Genomic DNA, 15,140 nt, shown 5'->3' with positions numbered 1-15,140 from the left:
CGAGAATGGCAAAGGAGATGGGGGGGATTCAAGGGGATCCCCATGAGAAGCAAGCCCTGAAGACCAGCCCAACATTGCCAGCAGGAAAAGTGGGTTTTTGGTCATGTGCAGCTCAGTTCTGGGAGCACCACGGTGTCTCAGCCAGAGGAAGGAACAGATTCTTCCGGCAGCGTTAAAAGCTTTTTTGCTCTCCGACCTCTCAAGGAAACAATGCAGCTGTCAGCATATCTGAGCGCGCTGGAGGCGTTAGCGCTCTCCTGATAGACTTGACTGTCACTCCCCTCCCCATTTTACCAGTTCAAGCACAGCATCATGCTAAACAATCCAGGTACCCTTCTTTCCACATTTTAAACCCAACTCAGTGCCTGCAACCCCCAGATTCAGGCCCAGTTTTCTGTCTATCCTAGTCCTGACCTCTTTGGGGGGATGCTCACTACGGTGGGGAGACACAGGGAGGTTGAATGGGCTGGAGAACGTCATGCCAGAGATTAGCACTTTTCAAGTTAAGTCTCCAACTTGTATTTTCCTTTCATAAAGGAGAGGCCAAAACCTGGCAACAGGAACTGAAAAAGGAGCAGGAGGTTCGTGTGGCCTCTGGAAGCAGCGGGGAGCTGTGAGGCCCAGGCTGATTTTTACTGGGTTCATCCAGGGCCCATGCGTCCCTCCAAAGGGGTTCACGGAGGCCGTAATTTGGACACAGGTCCTGGCAGCACGGATGAGGATAGCGAGACATGCAGTTAAGGCCAAAAGAAGAGTGTTTACCCAGTGCTGTGTCCCCAGGGCTGTTCCCATGGTCTCCCTGGCTCTCATGTATTAAAAAATACAGATGTCTTGTACCCCTAGGGCCCAGATGCTGCATTATTGCTCAAGCCACTCTGCTCCGAGGATAACCTTGTTGTCTCAGGTTTACACCAGCGTGAAGAGACTGGAATGCAGCTTCTTATGTGGCTGCAGGAGCTGTCGTAGAAAATACCCATCTGCTAGCCCAGCTCCGGCTTGTGTTTCACTGGAAACATCCCTAAAGCTGTGGGAACAAGCTATTCTTAATAGCGATCAGGGAACGAGATATGACCGAGCTGGCAAAGAGCAGACAGCGCTCTTCCAGGCTCCCTTCATCTCAACACCCACCCCCAGACCACCAGCCTCACTGAGGTCATTCCCAAAATATCTGGGTTTGCACTAAGCTTTGTTCGGTCAAGTGTTTTTCAGACATTTGTTTTATAGTAACAGCTTCTACTTTCAGCTTGTCTACAAAGTCACTTGGGGGGGTGGAATTAGGCAGGGTGAACGCCCCCCTTCACCTTCTGGGAGCCGATCCAACAGCAAGGGACTGTTCCCCAGGCTCATCCCATTCCCCCTCCCTCAGCTCACCTGACCCCACAGTGAGACAGTTCGGAGCAAAATCAGCTAGAAGTTTGCCTTACAGATGAGCCAAGAAGCAGCTGTGGGTGTAGCTGCCTGGCCACCTCGGTGCCGGGTCCGGCAAACAGCACGTGGCTGCAGGAGAAGCAGGACAGTCCCATCAGGGTCATGGAGATGTTATAGCAGCTTCCTCGGCTTGCATCGCCCAGGGGTGCTGTGCCTCCAACATCTCTTGCAGGGCTCTGCAAACAGCAGCCAGCACCCCTCCTGGCTGGCTCCAGTCAGATAAATCTCCCAAGGCCAATGGGTCGAGGAACCCAGCACCATCAGCAACTCCCTAGCGCAGACGCTCCCCACACATGCGCGTGCATGTGCGGTCTTGCTTGGCATCACCTCGGATACCCCTGGAACAGAGCCTTCCTCGCACCACCAGCAGCCAGGCTTTGTTTGCTGGAAGGCAGCCACCACTTTGCATCTAGTTACCTGGTTTCCCAGCAAACAAACTGGAGTACAGAGCCCCCGCCCCCGGCACTGCCATTGCACAGGAGGCAGGAGAGGCAAGGTCTCGCCGCTGCTGCTCAGCATCTCCCCGCGTCGCCCAAGGATGCTCCTCCAGGGCAAAGATTTCTGTTCCTTTCGCACTGTCTTTCAAAGCTGCCTGCGAAGATGTGAAGTCGGCATGTAACCAGGGCACCCCCAGGCACTTCCCAGCTGGGAAGGGAACAGGGAGAGTGCAGTGCTGCTCGGAAACCTGCTCTGGCTGCCAGCTAGGAGGTAGCCAGCAGGCCAGTGGGACTTGCTCTGGGGCAGATTGCCTGCGAGGTCTCCACTGTTCCTTGGGGAAGGCTGTAGCCTCAGCAGCAAATCGGTCCCCATGGCAGCTGCGGCAGGCGAGCTTCGCGTCCCTATGACCCTGCAGAAGGCACGCCTGAAGACCGAGGAGAAGACCCTGGATTTCGAGTTTGAGGTGGTCAACGTGCAGTTCAACAGCCGGGGCCGCTACGCCCTGCGGCTGACCGCGGAGAACCCGCTGCTGGAGGGCGCCGGAGCTGGCGTGCGGCTGCGCGTGAACGACGGGGAGGCCGTCTGGAGCGACACGGGCACCACCGACGTCGTCGAGCAGAGCGACCTCAATGAGATCTGCTCCTTCCAGAGGAGGAAATTCATCTTCACCCTGCCCAAAGGTAAGAGGTTGAATGCCCAAGCCCCTTTGCTAATGACCTTCTAGGATCTCCGTTGGCATCCGCAGCCCTAAGGCAGCGTGCCAACACCAGGGACAGCCCCGGAGAAGCTCCAGCGAGCAGCCCAGCTCCAGCCCACATCCCTCTGCCCATAGGCTTCTGCAAGAACGACAAGAACCACGACGCGCGCCTCCACATCGAGGCCCTGCGGTTTCGCGGGACGGCAGACGAGAGCGGCAGGCGGGTGGGTGAAGCCTTCTTCGCCATCTATCCCCGCACCAACCAGCCCCGGATGAACCTCTTTGCCAGCAGGGACGAGGACCTGTACCGCTACAGCGACGTGGTGGCACTGCTGCGGGTGGGCAGCGACCGGCTGGCCCGGCACTGCGGCAGGTTGGCCTTCGCCGTGTCCTTCCACGAGCACCGGCCACCCGCGTCCGCCCCACAGCAAACTCCCTTCGCCGCAGAAGGGGGACGGCAAGCTGCAGTGAGCGCAGAGCGACCACCCGCACCCTGCCAGTCTCCAGATGTCCCTCTGCCGAGCCACTTGCTCCACACCCCAGAGTCCACTTACCGCTCGCTGCCCACCGAAGGCCATGTCTGCTCGCCCAAGGTACGAGAGCCCATGTGTGGCCACCCTGTGGCAGCCTGGCTGGGGAGGGCAGCATCCAAGAGAGCCTGGGCTCAAGCCAAGCAAGACCCAACTGCTCTGCCAGAGATAGGATTTGGCCCTAGGGAAGCTAGGTCATCCCAAGGGGTGCCAGCTGGAATAAAGGCAGTCGCAGTGTCCAAAGCGAACAATTTCTATGTCCTTCAGGTGAAGTCTTTGCTGAACAGCACAGCTCAACCCTGCCTCAGTTTCCCTTCCCTCATTCCCCAGGTAGTCAGATGAATCCTAGGGCCAGAAGCCTGCTGCCTGTCCCTTGCTTGCCCCCTGGGTCTGGCATTCTTAGGGACTGCCTTGGTTTTGGGGTAACAGCAGCCTGACAGAGCTCAAGGTATAGCCATTGACCCTGGGGGATCAGCAGGCTCCTACCACCAAACATACCCAGGGCTAGAGGAACAGACTCTTAGGGACATAAATTTGTCTCTGCCCCAGCTAAGCCTACTTCTTACTTAACTACAGCCTCTAGTAGAGCAGGATGCTGAGCACCACTCCTACACACCTACTGAGCACAAGAGCTGCAGCCAGCCCCAGGCCTCATCCACACCACTTGCAGCAAAACTGCAACCTCCAGCTTGCCTACTCAGTCTTCTTAGAGCCCCCTATCCTTCCTAGCTGCTCTAGGCCAGCCCTTCCAGCAGAGATGCCCTAAGAAATACATACACCCAGGGAAATTGAGGCTCCTGAGTAGCCCCATGCCCTGCTCTTATAAGGGCTGGGGAAGGGGGCAGCCCCCTCTGAGCCAGCTGGGAGGTGGGCAGATGCTCCCTATAAAACATGATGGGAGGGGTGGGCTCTAAGAAAGCTTATTAGCAGTGAGTTTTTTTTTTTTTTTTTGTGGAAGTAGATCTATTTTAGTCTCCTTTTTACTATCGTGGTTTTTATCTTTAGAAAATTTATTCTTGAGGAGGTATGTTAAAGGTGCTTCTAAACATAAAAGAAGTTTATGGGGTTTTTTTAACAAAAAAAAGCAGCAGTGGCTGCTTTTAGTACTCTTTTACTTATAGTAAGAGCTTTGCCCTTGGAGGGTGGGTGCTACAGCTGAAGTGTTAAATGATCATAGTGGGCTGAGGGGGACAGGGGCTGCTCACCTGGGTGGGTTTCCCCTTGCAGCTCTCCTGCAGTAGGGCTGCCTGAGGCTCTTGCTGAGAAGTGGTGGGGCATGTTACAGGGGACCCTGGGGGGGGATATGGCAGATTAGGAGGGGGTTGCTGAAGCTACCAAGCTGCACCTAGGCCCTGCTTACCTTAAATCCTCTGCCTTGCCTATAGCAGCCGCTGGCTGACCCTGAGCTCAGCTCCTCCCCAAAGCTCCCGGGTGACTCAGCAGACGAACATCTCTCCTCCTCCTCTTCCTCGGTACCTGCCCCAAGGCAATTGCTGAGCCGCAGCAGTTTCCACCTCTCCTCACCAGGATACAGCCCAGACCTGACCTCCTCTGCGGTGCAGGTTAGTGAAGAGCATGGGAGAGGGTAGCTGGAGAAGACAGTCCTTGTGCCTGTTTGACCTGAGCTTCTAGCAGGTGTGCTGGGAAGCCAGTGTAACCCTCCTGCTGCCAAGCTGCAGGGCAGGACCTGGGGCTGGCAGAGTTACTGCAGGGCTTGGTCTCCTCAGGGAGACCTGGAGGTCCTAGCAGCAGGGACTTTTCAAGGCTGAAAGCCAAACCTGCAGGGTGGCAATCCAGCGGGGGTGCCCAGTGTCCCCATGGATCTGAGCTAGCCTCTGCTGGCAGGGTGCTGAGGGGTGCAGCCTCCCCTGTCCTGCCTCTTGCAGGATCTGGCCTAACACTGAGCGAGCTTAACCACAGCCCCTCTCTGTGCACCTCCAATGCGTCTGCCTGCACGGGGAGCCTGTGCCGGTGGATCGGTGTGATTCCCCGGCCTCAGTGTCCTGAGATGTTGCCTGGCTCGTCAGCTTGATGAGTCCCTCACCGAACAGTATCAGAGAGGAGAGGATCCAGAGACCTGCTTCAGGTGTCCGTTGGCTCTCCCCGCTTGTAGGCCCGCAGTAGGGTGGTGGTGTGGGTGGTGTCACTGCTTTGCTCCCCGGTCCTGGTGTCATCTGGAAGCTCTTAAATGCTGACTCCTAGCATTGGGTGGTGATGTCTTAAATATTTTATCTACCAACTCAAACATAGTCTTCTAAAAACTGCAGTAACTATAGGACAAACTGACAGCATTAGCACATTCAAAGAGGCTGTGTTTTTATTTTCTTAGTTATATTAAAAGCTGTCCAAATAAAGGAAAAAAGATGCCTTTCCCCAAGGGGCTCAATTTCCTGCCTCTCAGTATAAAAATAACATCTCTGTTGAAGACATTGTCTCATCTGCTCTCAGAGGTGTCTCATACACCTGTGAAAACATTTTTTTGCAAAAGCTGGACTTACAGTCTCAAGGCAACAGACTGAATTGATCTCACAGTTCATCTTTCCTCAATATCCTCTGGGCTCTCTTTTCTTTCCAGCTCTTTGCATACAACTTCTTTCCATTGCAGCCTTCTCAAGGGTCTTCTGTTTCCTCCTTTATAGTGTAAAGAGCTGTGATAAAGGCTAGGACGGGGCTGGGTGGGGAGTGTACGGGGATGCTGGCTGGGAAGCCGGAGGGCTCTCTGGACAGCAGGGCTGAGGGCAGTACGTTAGCAGGTCACCGAGATCCCAGCACAGCCACCTGCAGCTTCTGGGTCACCACACCAGGACGCGAGGCTGTGCGGAAATCCTGGTGATTCTCAGAAATGGGGTAGGGATCTCTCTTAAAGGGTGTAACGAGGCACCTCCAAAGCGGTGCACAGCCCCCAAGCTAAGGACCACAGTGGAGTCCTTGCGACTCCATAGATTGTGACCCAAGTGCCCTGTGCTGTCCCAAGGAGTCCCAAATGCTGGACACGCCACGGGGACATATGTCCTTTTTCCTTGGGAGTATGTTACTGTGGCAGTGGGTGTGAAATTGGGTTACCATCCCCTTCCCTTCCTGTATGGCCTCGCACCGAGAAGGCTGCATGTTGCTACAGTCGCAATGCAGCTTTGTTCGTTGGCCCCTTGCTCCTTCCTGCATCCTGGGGACATGCCAGAGGGGACTCGGGTTGTCCCCTCTGGAGCCAGCTGCTCTGGTGACCTTGCTGCTTGTGTTTCACTGAGGACTTACGGGGTGCTCTGGAGCCTAGCTGACCTGACCTGCTCAGCCCTTCTCCAGCACAGTTTTCCTGTCCCTGGCTCAGTTTCAGGGTGTGTACGTGGCTTTCCTGGAGATCTTTCTCCCTAGGTGGGGGGACCTAAGGTGAGTACATAGGCAGCTTGCGCGGGTCTGTAAAGAAACTTCTTGTGCGGGAAAGTCCAACCTTCTGCTTGCGTGTGCGGTGAGGAGTTAGCGACCCTCCCTCCAAGTTGTGCTGGCGAATCCTCTGTAGGCCAGATCCTGCAAGGGAGAGTGATGGGCGCTGAGCGCTGCAGGCCTCGGGACCTCGACCCTAGACATCGCTCTCTAGCAGCATTTGGCCTTTCTTGATTTTAAAGTGGAGATGGTCTCCAATGGGAAGGTGTGCCCCCCCCCACACACACACACTTAAAAATTCACTGGACAGAAGTGATTATTAGTGAGGCCTGATTGAGTCTGCTCAGCAAACGTCTAGACATAAACTCTTTTGAACGGTGGCAAGGCAACGGAAATCGATAGTAATCAGCACAGCGGTGGAGTGATTGCAGGGGAAGTTATGGCAGCGGGGCTGAGCGTGTGCAGAGCTGGGCCAGGGGGTGCAAAGCAAGGCATTAGCAGATGCAATTGCTAACCTCTCTCCTGGGCCCCCAAGGGGAATGCAGTGAGCTAAAGCAGCAATAAATCACCTTGTGCTGATGTCACTCTGGAAGTATTTGCCAGGATGGTTTTATTTAAAAACTAAAAGCTGGGATGTGGGTATGTGTTAACTGTGCACCCCCGCCTTGAGAGTTAAAGTGGACAAAGCTGATCCTGGAGAAACTCGAGTGAGCAGGGCCAGACTCTCCTGCTGCCTGCAGTGGAAGTGAGCCAGGGCACTCATCCTTTGCTTGCCCAAAACGTGCTGCCTGCCACAGAAGGCACGATGCTTGGTTGGTTCCTGACGGGGCACCTAGCAAAGGAGTCCGTTCCTCTGCTGTGGAGTATTGGGAGGTGGCTCTGCCCCTGGGCTATGGAGAAGGGGAGTGGGATGCCTGGGTCAGGTGGAGATGGGAGCTTAAGGGGGAGCCATAAACTAGTGTAGAAACACCCTTGGCCATGTACAAGCTTAAGTTAAGTGAGTTGCTTGCCAGTGTGGGAGCTGTTTTTGCTCTTAATAGCCCATACCTGAGTGTCTCGACATGGCTTGTTGATGCTGCTCTGCTGTGGACTCTGGGCACGGAGACGAGCTGCTCTAGGTCATGACTGTCCCAGCGCTTCCCACCTGCTCCTTCAGGTCTCCCTGTTGAGGTGCCTGATCACCCCTGAATCTGGCTCTGTAAAACTGTCTGCCCTGAAGCTGGAGAGCCTGTGTCTCTTCCCGGAGTCGGACAAGCAATGAATCGGGTGAATGAGTAGCTGGTGAGTCCGTAATGCCAGGGCACGGTGAGGGCAACAGCTTGGAGCCCAGGCATCTCCATGCTGCTCGGGGTGAGCCCTTCGCACCCCGGGGCTGCTGCTTGAGCAAGGAGATCCTGCGTACCATGGCGGGGAGGTCCCAGGAGGGCTGAACGTGGGAACTGCCGGGAGAAGAGCTGTCGGTGATGGAGTGGGTCCTGCTGGGGCGGGGGAAGCCTGACAGAGCCAGGCTGGCGGCGGTGATGGATGGAGGGATTGTGGGCGCTGCTCTGGCAGCCGTCAGCTCTCTCCCGAGCGGCTGGGAAAGGTCAGCCGGGGTGGGGAGAGCCGGCAGGGCTGGCGTGGAGGCTGGCTCTAGGGCAGGGTGTGAGCTGGATGTGCCGTCCGGATGCCACGTGTCGTGCCCTTCGGTTCTGCCCGCCCTAATGGCGAGGGTGCGTGCGCCCATCCCAGCGAGCAGAGCAGGGAGACCTGCCTCTCCGTGCCGCCTTCGTGCAGAGCGTCTCTCAGCCACGGGATGGAGGGAGCAGCAATTATGCAGGTGTGATGGATGGGTGCTGAGCACCACCAGGAAAGCCAAGGCATGGGGATAATGATTTTTTCTCTTCTTGCTGCAACCTGAGGATAATGTATTCCTCGGCACGAACGGGGAGGCTCTGCTGGCTGTTCAAATGGCTGGTGTGTGCTGCAGAGCCTGACAGCTTCCTAATTGCCCCAGCACCTGGGCACAGCCCTGAGCAGGATGATGATGTGTGCGCGCAGGGTTCAGGGAAATTGGCTCTAGGGTCCGCAGTAGCTGGTCTCTTCCTCGGGGAACTGTCCCTGTTTCACTTCCAGGAGGAAGGACTACACATGTGTTTGGTGCTAGGGAGAAGGAGCCAGCGTTTGGAGATCTCCTTGGCAGAGGGATTTGGTTGCCAGCCTGCAGAAGATGGTTTGTTTCCAGTCTTTCTGGACCAGCTGGCAGTGAGGCGCCCATCCCAGTACAGCAATCTGTTGCTGTCAGGGTACAAGGAATCACAGTCTTTCTTCATCAAACAAATGGGTTCCCGCCCAGCCTGTGCTCCTGCTCAGCCTCTCCTGTTTACCGGGGCTGTGCGCTGCCTTGGCCGCACCAGCGTTTGGGCACCGAGAGGCTCAGTAAGACGCAGCAATAAACAGGCGCGAGCTTCTCGCGGCGAGCACCAGCGGCTGCTCTGTGCCGGAGCTAACGCCAGGGAGAAAAACCATCTCCAGCAGCGTGTGCTGCAGGAGCCGGGGGAAACAGGGCTGCTGATTTGGGCTCTGCATAAATGTGGGGGAAAGTCCCTGCTCCAAGGTGGGGGCCACCCTTTGGGTGCCACCTCCTTCCTTTCACTTTCTGTGATGGGGGGACCCTGCTAGGTGCCCGGCTGGCCAGGGTGCCCGTGAGCCCCTGCGTGCAGCCACGAGCACGTGCAAGGCGACGCTGATGGGATGCTAAACAACTAGCAGAGCACAAGTGGGAAGCAGCTTGGTGCAGCACAGATGTCCCAGGGGCAGGGGAGGAAGTTCACCAGGCTCAGGGACACTTCTCTAGGTGTTTTTTTTTTGAAGCAGGATGAGGAAAGTAAAAGAGTGACTCCTAAGTGCCAAGTGCACGTCGGGCACAAAGATTACCTGCACCTGCGGGAGTCCTGGCCAACCCAAATCAGCTGGGTTGATTTTTAGCACTAGTTGGGCCTTTTAGGCTGAGATTTTCGAATGCACGAAGCTGTAATTTCCACAGTCCTCTTCTCACCGCCTTTTGGGGGAGGGATGGGAGGAGAGATCTGGCAGGCCTGGGAACTGAACGGGGTATCCGGTTCCTGTGGCCTCTTGGGGCGAAGGAGAGCCCACCCTTGCAGAGATGCCAGCCCCAGCACGTAGGTGCTGTGAAGGCAGCAGGACTGGCTTCTCCCCAATAGCTCAAGTCACCTCTAGCTGACCCAGGCCAGGGGCATGTTTGAGAGTCTGGCTGAGGTGGGATGGGAACTCTTTTAGGCATTTTGGCTGTCTGCGGGTCCCGGCTGGGAGGAGCGGAGCAGCCGCGGGTGGACGCAGGGCTTGGGATGCAGAAAGGCGGACGCGCTCCCAACGCGTCCTGTCTCGCGGAGTGATAAAGGCCTTTTCTGAGGGTAAAAGCTTCTGCCTTCCCGTCACCAGAGCAGCGGGGGCAAGAGGGCGGTGTTAGCAGGTGATGAATAGCACGCTGTCACCCATCTGTCATTCGTCCCGCCACGGCGCCTGTCACAGCAAGGGTGGCGGGGGACCGAGCCCTTGCTCCTTGGCTCGTCGGAGGTGTTAGCGCGCAGCCGGCGTGCGGGCTGGAGGAAAGAGAGGCCGAGAGCCGCATTGATTCGCCGCAAGCCCAATGAGGCTGAAAAACAAACTTTGCCGGCAGGGCTCGCCGGAGGCTCCCCCGGGGCGCGGGCGAGATGAATGACGCCGCTCCGCGGAGCAATTTGTAGGGCTTTGAGCGGCTGTCAGGCGAGCGAGGAGCGCTCCGTGATGGGTTCATCGGGGCTTCGGGAGAGGCAGAGGGGCTGGCCGCGGCGCTTGGCGCCGCTCCTCGCGGCCGGGCTCTCTGGGACTCTGTGGGAAGCTCTGCGGCTGGAAATGTGAAAATCCCCAAATCTCCCGTTCATCCCGCAAGCTGATGCAGCAGAGGGGGAAGCGGGGCAGGCTGCGTGCTCTGCACCAGAGCACGTGGTATGCAAAAGGCAGCAAATGGCTCTGGGATCCTTTTTGCATAGCTCTGATTTAATGATCTTTTTTTTTTTTGGTAAAACTTAATTTTTGTGGGGGGAGGCTATGGGGGAAACGTGCAAGTGGAGGCTGCGCCTCGGTGGAGGGTTGCTCAGAGCAAATCGCAACAGTCGAAACTTAAATCCTGCCTGGGTGCTTTGTTGAGTAGTTTTGTCCAAAAGATTATTTTGCTGGTGTGAAAATGCATGGTGCTAGTGACATGTTTTAACGAAATAATGCAGAGGGGAGCTGAGGCTGTCAGACCGCATTGCTTGATCCAAAAAACGTCCTGCTGTCGTCCTCTCTGCGCTTCCCCCTTCCTGGATGGGCATGGGGTGAAGCCTGGCATCTGAAAGGCTAGAAGTGGGCTGATGCAGAATGGCAATTCATGTTTTCTTAGATGAAACGGAGCAAAGAAATTTAGGCAGGGGCTCTCTTAACAGCGATATCTAGCAGACAGATCCCCAGGAGGTTTTCAAAGCCATTTCTTGATTCACTTGTCTGAAAAGCACAAACTCCTCAGACGCTCTGTGGAAATATCTCGTATTGACTTGCAGGAACGAACAGCGTCTGCTAGCTCTAATTCCTGCAATTTAAGTAATCATGTCCCTTTAAGTGTCAAATGCCTGCCTTTATGAGAAAAGCAAATGGGGTTAAAAAGAGAAAATTGCTTGCTTTTAAAGAGGTGGGGGGGAAGGAAATTGCGCTAGTGCCACTGACAAATATAGAAAGTGTAAAACTCTCCTAATGGAGCAGACAATGGGAACGCTGGGCTGTAAGCCCATTTAATTATATGACAGGTGAATTGGGAGTTTTCTGCATAAATGGAGTGAAATGAATTCAGCAAATTTTAGCCCAAAGGGATTCCCGGACTGTGGCAGCAGGGCTCTCTGGGGAAATCGGCTTGAAGTCGTCCTCGAAAAATTCCACTTGTCTTCACATGCCGGTGGAAGTGTTGCGGCGAGGTGGGGGGGGGAGCACCAACCCACCCTCCCGGCTCCCTAAAACCTCCCTGTGATCTCTAATGAGCTCCCGCAGGGCCCCCTCGAGGAAACAACTTGGCCAAAAAAAAAAAAAAAAAAGGAAAGGAAAAAAAAATCAAACTCAGCCCCATACCAAGGGAAAAATCACCCGGGCTCTGCAAATGACATTTACAAGTCAGAAAAGCTATGCCGTCTCCCCGCAGCAATCGCGGTGTTAATGGAGCAGCGGGGAAGGCAGACGCGTGCTCAGACTGGCAGGGGTAAAATGATGAATAAAACAGTGTTTGCTTTTCTGCTTCGCTTTTCTTCCTCTCGCATTGCTTCTGTTTTGCTGGGGACCTATTGGGGTTTTTAACCGCTTGCTTGCTTAGCGCCTTGCTTAGCGCTTTCCATTGAAGGGTGGCTTGAACCTGCTGCATAAAGATGTCGTAAAATACCCTTGTGATACAATTGGGCTTGCTTAGAGAACTGTAACTGCCTCAGGCCACCAGCGAAACTGAAGTCCTCCAACCATATGTCTGTTTATCTTCCTGCTCTGTTTTGATCAGCCGTTGCCAGAGTCTAGAGCCTTTGCAGGATTGCTGGAGAGAGAAAACACGCTTTTGAGTTTATAGAAACGAAAAGCAGGCGCACGCTGGCTCTTCTGATTCAGGAAGGCTTGGACCCAGATCAGGGGCTGTAGTTCCCCGTGGGGCAGGCTTGGACCCGGACTAGGGGCTTTAGTGCCTGTGGGGCATCCTTGAACCCAGACCAGGGGCTTTAGCCCCCGTGGGGCAGGCTCGGACCTAGAGCTCTGACCGCTGCGTTGTCCTGGGGGCTGTTTTTCAATGGCAAAGGCTCTTCTCTCCATGTGCTGCTAATTGCAGGTGTCTGGTATCTGTCCTTAGTTCAAATTTACTTACAGGGATAGGCCAAGCTTTCTGGCACGGAGCAGCCAGCCGCGGTCGGGAAGGCTTGCGTCGTCTTGGAGTTGCAGAGATGGGCGTTGGGAGAGCGTTGTCGCAGGACAGGGGAGCGGCGCGTCCCCTCCTGGGTGCTTTTTCCTCTTGCCGCTGTGCCGTCGGAGGGCAGCCCGGACGTGCCCCACTCGAGCACCCGGGGCTGCGTCCTCCCTCTGGGGCACCCGGACCACTGCCGTGGGCATGGTCACCCATGGAGAGCACCTCCGCGGAGAGGAGAGCGCTCGGTGGCGATGAGCGGAGAAGGTGTCCACGGCCACGTAGCCGGACCCGGCGCGGTCACACCTCCCCGCACTGCCCGCACGGACTGTGCTCTGCAGCAGCCCGTCTTCCAGCCGTGGGATTGTCATTTAGCTGATGCATAAAGACCGTTGCAGCGTGAAAACACCTTTGCGCTGGACAGAAATGCCAGGGAGATGAGCAGCCTTCCAACGGCAGCCTCCGAGTCGCGTTTTAAGGGCTGCAGCCTGGGGCTGCCGTTCCGGGTAGCTGGTGCTTTTTCTCCGGTGGATGGGAGCTGGGGTCAGAGGAAGAAGTGCTGATACTGTTTTAATCTTCCTCTTAGCTGTAATTGCTTTTGGTCGACTCCCCCGAGCTTGTTCCGGGAGATGCGTTTTCCCCGGCTAGATTGCTTTCCTTGTTTTGCTCATTGGAGACAGGCCGGGGCCTGTGTCATGCCAGCTATGCATTAATAGAGCTTCAAATGAGATTTCACAGCCTCAAATCTGATTAGCACCGAGGCTCCGGTCGCTTTTGAGAGCGGGGCAGACGGACTAGGAGCCGCTGATGTTTGCAGGGGGGAAGAGATGAGGACGGACTGACACGGATGTGGCCTATCTGCTCCTCTTTGGGCCTCGCAGGGAGCCGGTCTGGCAGCTGGATCTGCATCCAGACAAGTGCTAAAGCAACATGTCCCTCCGAAGAGGCCCTGCGGTTCGGGGCGGCATCTCCCAGCCCGTCCCAGCATCGTGAACGGAGGAGGGAGTCTGGCCCCGCTCTCCCGGGGATGCGTCTGGCGCCCGCCCTCTCTGCAGGGAGGCAACGCGTCTCCCAGCCTTGACCAAGGGCTCAACCCCTGAGCTGCGTTTTTCATCCTCGCCAAGCACTATTTCCTCCGTCCCCATCGTGTTTCTTTGAGCCTCTGGCTTCAGGGAAGGAAACTTGCCCTAGTGCAGCACGTCGGGAGAAGGCTGATGTGGCCGAGGCCGCTGTGTTCACTTGCTGATCAGCTGCTGAGTCCTCGCTGGGCTGTGCCACTGCCTGTAAACCTATATTTCACCCTGTTTTGTTGCCTGATGATGTGTAAAAAGATCCTCCGACACCAGTTCCCTTGTGCCTCGAGGTCTGTGCTCGTTTTCTGCCTATTACAAAGCTGATCGGTCATTAACTGGCCACTCGCCCCTCGTCACCCCTGTTATCAGGAGATGCTGCAGTATCCCAGGGGCCTTCTCGGCGCTCTGCAGCTGAGCGGTCCCTCGCGACCGCAGGGATATGGGCTTTAATGTACCTTGTGCTGAGCGACTTGGGAAGAGGTTGGGGACCTGGGGAGCTCGGTGCGTCCCCCCTGCCCCTTGCGGTGTCCCTGCCCGCAGTGTCTGGCCTGGAGACCCCCAGCAGCTTTCACCAGCCCAAGCAGGTCAGGTCCTGGGGGATGCTGTGGCTTAGCCTCGTGGCCCGTTCCCAGCTGCATGACAGTCCCTCTTTTCCCAATCCATGCTGTGTTGCAAGAAGGTGCCTCGGTATCCAGTTCGCGTTACTCCAGCTTGGTTCAGCCCTTGGCTGCAGGAGCCCTAAGGGCCAGTGCTGAGGGGTGCCTGGACCTTCTGGGATGCACCACGGGTCCCCAAGGCACCCCAGGGGCCCCGCATGGGCTCTGGGCTGCCTTGGCTCTGTGATGTTCTGGTCTTGCCCCAGCCCAGCCTGGCTGCCTTGTTTCAGACCCCTACTTGCACAGTGTTAATCCAACCCGTTATGTGTCTTAGCTAACGAGGTGGCATTCGGTTCCTGGAGGGAGGTGGGGGGCACAGCCCCCTCTTCCTCCGCCCTGGAGCCCGTGGCTCTTCCCACGGCTCCTGTGCGCAGCGGCCCGGGTTGAACGCTTGCTTTGCAGCAGATGCTGCTTCCCCTTCCCCGGTGGAGGGGAAGCGTATGAGCGTCCTGACACTGTTCAGCCCACTACCTTCCCTGTTTAGCAGCGTAAGGAGGTTTGAAAGGAGCCTGGGGAGACATCACGTAGGAAAACTCACACCAGCCCTAGTCCATCTTCACTCATGGAGCCTACTATTATTTTATGGAGTCTCAGGAGGAGGATAAAGCTGACATGTTCCCAACAGCTGCTCATAAATTGCCTGGGGCGGGGAGGAGCTTTGGGTTATAAGCGTTCCCACCGTCGGCGAGCAGCCCTCAAACAAGCTGTCCCTGTTCCCACAGCATCTGCCCTGCGTGGGAACGTAGGTCCTGGCTTTGACAGGGGCAGGAGCCCGGTGCCGCTGCAAGGGGACCTGAGGGTTTGGGGATGCTCGTTAGGAAGGGCCAGGAGAGTAGTCCTAGTCCTCCTTACAGCATGGGCTGCGTTAGAGGCCAGCAGCAGGCTGGTTTCTTCTCATAGAGAGCAGCAATGCATCAGGTGTGTGTTGCACGATCCTGAGGAGCACTAGCAAGGTCCCGCTTAGCAGGAAGAAGGTGAGCATTGCACGTCCGCAGC

At 56.2% G+C, this 15,140-nt stretch overlaps 1 protein-coding gene across 3 annotated transcripts in view; it reads left to right on the top strand.

Moving 5' to 3' along the window:
* The first annotated feature begins 4,601 nt into the window (after positions 1 to 4,601).
* The window catches only part of CCDC33 (coiled-coil domain containing 33), a 53,382-nt gene continuing 42,843 nt past the window's right edge, over positions 4,602 to 15,140 (top strand). For 2 of the 3 annotated variants that reach the window (XM_068958482.1, XM_068958476.1), the window contains exon 1: positions 15,086 to 15,118. The gene's annotated coding sequence lies outside the window, so the exon portion shown is untranslated. Of the gene's footprint in view, positions 4,656 to 15,085; positions 15,119 to 15,140 lie in introns of those variants that run through there. The other variant, XM_068958475.1, reaches the window with a different exon arrangement.

Source organism: Struthio camelus, chromosome 12 (assembly GCF_040807025.1).
Source record: "Struthio camelus isolate bStrCam1 chromosome 12, bStrCam1.hap1, whole genome shotgun sequence".
Classification (NCBI taxonomy): Eukaryota; Metazoa; Chordata; class Aves; order Struthioniformes; family Struthionidae; genus Struthio; species Struthio camelus.
Note: the sequence above shows the minus strand (reverse complement) of the source record. Positions and strands in the feature narration are given on the sequence as shown.